This window comes from Phoca vitulina, unplaced genomic scaffold (genome assembly GCF_004348235.1).
Source record: "Phoca vitulina isolate PV1807 unplaced genomic scaffold, GSC_HSeal_1.0 scaffold27, whole genome shotgun sequence".
In the NCBI taxonomy this organism is placed as follows: domain Eukaryota; kingdom Metazoa; phylum Chordata; class Mammalia; order Carnivora; family Phocidae; genus Phoca; species Phoca vitulina.
This window is the reverse complement of record NW_022589730.1, coordinates 26,887,495-26,892,671: the sequence shown is the minus strand read 5'-3', so window position 1 is coordinate 26,892,671 and position 5,177 is coordinate 26,887,495. Positions and strand designations below refer to the sequence as shown.

General features: G+C 50.4%; 1 pseudogene; it reads right to left on the bottom strand.

Annotated features, from left to right (window-relative positions):
• Window positions 1-1,389: 1,389 nt before the first annotated feature.
• Window positions 1,390-4,104, bottom strand: LOC116643690 (annotated as a pseudogene).
• Between the last annotated feature and the right edge of the window lie 1,073 nt (window positions 4,105-5,177).

Sequence of the window (5,177 nt, the reverse complement as noted above, 5' to 3'; positions counted from 1 at the left end):
AGAGTCTTCTGGTATCTGAAAAAAAAGACTGTCTTAGTCAGTTTGGTACTTTGCTATAACAAAGTACCACGGACTGGGTGGCTTATAAACAACAGAAATTTCTTTCTCTCAGTCCTGGAGGCTGGAAGTCTGAGCTCAGTGTGCCAGCATGGGCAGGTTCTGGTGGGGACCTTCTTCTGGGCTGTAGAAAGGCCAGCTTCTTGCGTGTCCTCACAGGACAGAGAGCAGAGGGGAAGCAAGCTCTCTTATGACTCTTCCTCTTTTTTTTTTTCTTATGACTCTTCTTTTTTTAATTTAAATTTTGTTAGTTAACATATAGTGCAATATTGATTTCTGGAGTAGAATTCAGTGATTCATCCCTACATACAAAACCCAGGGCTCATCACAACAAGTGCCCTCCTTAATACCCATCACCCGTCTAGCCCATCCCCCACCCACCTCCTTCCATCAACCCTCAGTTTGTTCTCTTTTGTTAAGAATCACTTATGTCTTGTTTCCCTCTCTCCTTTTTTTCTTTTCCCCCTTCCCTTATGTTCATCTCTTTTCTTTCTTAAATTCCACATATGAGTGAGATCATACAGTATTTGTCTTTCTCTGACTTATTTCACTTAGCATAATACACTCTAATTCTATCATGACAGAGGCACCTGTGTATGACAAACACAACCCTTGTCAGGTTGTCTTCTAGTCATCTGTTTGCTGGTGTCTAGGCTGTAAGCAAGTCTGGTGCAAATACAAATGGCAAGATTTCATTCTTTTTGATGGCTGAATAATATTCCACTGTATGTGTATACCACATCTTCTTCTTCTTCTTTTTTTTTTTAAAGATTTTATTTATTTATTTGAGAGAGAGCACATGAGAGTGGGGAGGGTCAGAGGGAGAAGCAGACTCCCTGCCGAGCAGGGAGCCCGATGTGGGACTCGATCCCAGGACTCCAGGATCATGACCTGAGCCGAAGGCAGTCGCTTAACCAACTGAGCCACCCAGGCGCCCCTATACCACATCTTCTTTATCCATTCATCAGTTGATGGACATTTGGGCTCTTTCCATAGTTTGGCTATTGTTTTTTTTTTTTATTTAAGACCTTGCCATTTGTTGACTTTTTTGAAAAAATCAAGTTGTAAACTTTTATTACAAATTAAAAATGAGGTTCTTAAAAATCTCAACTTGACCAGGTATGAAACAATTTAAAAACCTTTAAAGGTGTATTGAGAAAAACCAGGCTTTAAAAACAAAACAAAACAAAACACATTTGTCATTACCAGAGATGTCTGTAAATAATAATAAAAAATAATAAAAATCTAATATTTTCTATATATATTCTAATAAAAATCCCATGCTGCATAGATAATGCAGATAGTTCTATTTATGTGGTCAATGGGCAAAAAGCAAGCACTTAAGGTCTTCAGCTCCAATCTTTTGTTCATTTCTTATTGCTGGAATTTCATCTTCATTTCTTCGTGGTGGATGACTAAACCGGATGATGGTAGAGATGGTAAGCCGGCATTTGCTCAGCCCCGCCCTGCTCAGCCTCCGGAGCAGAGCGAATTCTCAGCTGGTGGATCGGCTGCTTTTGTCTCTTTGCCATCTTGTGGTTTAGGGTTTTCTGGGCGTCTGCGTCGGTAAGTGAAGTCGTGGCGGTACCGACATTGAGGTGGTTGCTGACCTTGGGTCTCATCTCCTTGATTTTCCTTATCTTCCTCGTTGCCATCCTCTCTAGGCTGTCGTTGGCGAGGAGGACCCCTGCGGAATCGTGGTCTATAACCCCGGTGCATATTCTGTCTCACTGGTCCACCTTGTTCTCCTGCACCCTGGCTGTCAGCACCTTCCATCACTTGTCCCTGCACAGGAGGGTTGGAATACTGTGGTCGCCGCCCAGAGGGTCTCCGCATGTAGTGGGAACTGGTGCTGTTGGGCCTGGCCTTTGGGAGCACTTTCCGACCCCTCATCCTTTTCCCCACTCTCACTATTCCGGTAATTCTGCTGGGAATTGTGTGGAGGACGCCTGCGCTGGGGAGCGTGTCTATAACGGTTAGGGTCTGCTGCTTATTTACTGCCTTGCACTGGAACTCCACCAGGGCCTGTCACATCTGCTGCCTCCGCACCCTTTTCTCCTTCAACAACATCAAACTCCACAGTCTCTCCATCTCCTACACTGTGAAGGTACTTCCTGGGGTTATTCTTCTTTATGGCAGTCTGGTGTACAAATACATCTTCCTAGGTGTCACTCCTGTTGATGAAACCGTATCTGTTTCTTACATTGAACCATTTTACTGTTCCCCAAAACTTCGTTGTGATGACCTTCTTGTCTGCGCCGGCAGGTGCCTTCGATGTGAGGCCTCCCGGGGTGTGATGGTAACTAGGCGGTGGGGCTGCTCGGGGCTCTGTGGGGTCGGCTCTCCGCTCCTGCTACCGATTGAACTCCATAGTTTGGCTATTGTTGACAATGCTGCTATAAACATTGGAGTGCATGCACCCCTTCAAATCTGTATTTTTGTATCCTTTGGGTAAATACCTAGTAGTGCTGGTAATTAATTCTATGTTCCACTTTTTAAGAAACCACCATGCTGTTTTCCTGAGCCTTACTTTAAAATCCACTAAATGTGCCCTCCACCGTGAGGCTTCAGTTCCCAGCTCTCTGCCCATCTCCTAGTTCAAGATCAACCAGGCCCTGCTCTGTGTTCAGAGGCACCTGTGTATGACAAACACAACCCTTGTCAGGTTGTCTTCTAGTCATCTGTTTGCTGGTGTCTAGGCTGTAAGTGCCCTGAGGACAGGGACGGGAACATCCCCGGTCTCACATCCCCAGAGCACCGTGTGCGCTCTTGACTCAGGGCGAGCCAATCACGACATGAATCCGTGTTTGTTTGACTGACGGGGTCACCAGCTGCTCACCCACCCACTGGCCAGTTGTCTGTTGACTGACCGAACAACTTAGCACTCTCCCTCTTCTCTCTGCCAAATCACATCCTTTTATTCTGGGCTGGAAAAGCAATAGTCGTTACCTCTCTACCCGTGAGGTGATTAAGTGTGGGCTCAGGGATCGGAGGCTTACTAGTTAGGTTGCTACGGAAAATTTTTCGAAGCTCTCTGAGCCTCGGTTCTCTCATCGGTATAATGGAGTAATACCAGGACCCACCGCAAGTGGCCGCTGTGCAGATTGAGCAGACAACGCTTAGCGCGGCGCCGGCCCCCCAGCCCCCCAGCCCCCCCCCCCCGCCTCCGCCGCCTTGTCGCCCTGGGGCTACCACGTCCTGGCCGCCAGGAAATGCTACTGTCCCCGGTACTCTCACCGCCGCTAATGTCCAGGTGTCTCACGGTCCCCTGTCCTCCTGGGCCTGCAGGGACCTGGGACTCATTCGTGCAGGCTTGGATGGAAGTTCGTAGCATGAACCTGCTGCCGACCCCTGGGGACACCCTTCAGGCTCCCGTCAGCCATTACTGCTGTGACCTCACTTAGGGGCGGGTCCTCTGGGTCAGAGATGCCCAAAAGGTTTAAGAGTCCAAGGGTCAGGGAGCGTCAGCCCAGGCAGGGACTCTGAAGAGCACCCGGATGAACGCCTCGATGTACACGCATGGATGCACGGGCCCCAGAAGGACAGACACAGGAGGTAGGAGCCCCTGGTCACTGGAAGTCTTCCCGCTGAGTGACACTCGTGGGTGATCCCCTTCCTGAGTTGGGGGATGGACTGGCTTTTGTAGACTCTCCCTTCTGGGTCTGAGAGTCCCTGAGCCAAGGCCCCCCACGCAGCCCTTGTCCCTGTGGATGGCAGCTCATTTCCTTCTTCATTCAGTTTGAACACTCCCCATCTGGCTTTGCTTTGGAGCAGTTATTATTTGTAATCAACATCAATTCAGCCCTAATGATGTAACCTGAACACATTGTAGGGTGAAGCCTGGACCGCAGCTGCCTCGCAGGGGGACATCCCCAGGTCTGGCTGCCCTCTGACCTCTTCCTACCTCCCTCTGGGTCCATTAGGGGGTAGGGGCTGGGCCTCTGCCCTAAGCCCTTCCCCGTCTTGAGGACCAGCCTGTCAAATCCACCCCTCTGCCAGGCCCAAACTTGCAACTCTTACCTTTGGAGCCCGACCCAGGGCACCCATGCTACCCAGAGAAGCAGGGACAGGGGACCCAGGAGAAGGGAGAGGGAGACAAAAGGCTCTGCTGGTCAATTCTGAGGATGTGGTAAACATACTGAGGAGGGCCGAGCACACACTTCCTGAGCTAAGGGGAGACTCAGCTTCTGGAGGGTTGGCAGGTCAGAGAGGGGCTGTTGCATAAATTTACTTGAACATTTACAGCTTTTTCCCAAGGCCACATGTTGAAGCCACTGAACCCAAAGGAGTGAGGGGCAGTGGTGTTTTAAGGCACTGTGCCTGATTTGGGGACAAATGTAGAGGGGATGAGCTGGGGAGTCTGGGCCCCTCAAGTTCCACTGGAAAGTGAGGCCAATGCCTCCAACAGGGCGAGGGGCCAGCCTGGCCTCTGGGGGTTGGGACACAGAGTGACTGATGCCAGCAACGTGTGGTGTCCTGTGGTGGAGTGACCAGGCCTAGGTGGCAGGCCTGGACTTGGACAGTGTGGCCTAATGCCTTGGAGCCTCGCCTTCCCCTCTATGCTCATTGCAGGGAGAGATGAGGAGCATCGTGAGGGGAGGCATGAGGATGCCCCTGGGAGGCTCTGCACATGGGAGGCCTCAGGCCCCAAAAGGCCTCATCGCCACACCCCGTCTCTTCCCTCAGCGCCGTCCCGGGCCCCATCTCCCCAAGTTTGGATCACCTAATACTAACACGGAGTTCACTGTGGGCCAGACGCTGGCTGCAAAGTCAGAAAGTAGGTTGAGGATCAAAATATTGGCCTGAGAATCTGATTTTTTTAAAAAGAAAATCCTCAGTTCCTGTTGGATTAGAAATTCTTTTGTTCTCCCTCAGCAGGCCCAGAGCAGCAGAGCCAGAAGGGGAAGTGTTTTTAAAGTCACTCTCTTGCTCAAGATGGCACAGCGGCTCCCCATTGCCAATGGATAGGCATTGAACAGCCACCCGAGCCTCGGTCTGCGGGGTGCTATGCCAACAGACGCAGCAGAAGCTGCCCTTGGGGCCGACAATCTAGCCATCACAGCTGGGCTTTTCCCAGATAGTCCTCACCATCTGCAGGAGATTTACCAGGGAGGAGGCAG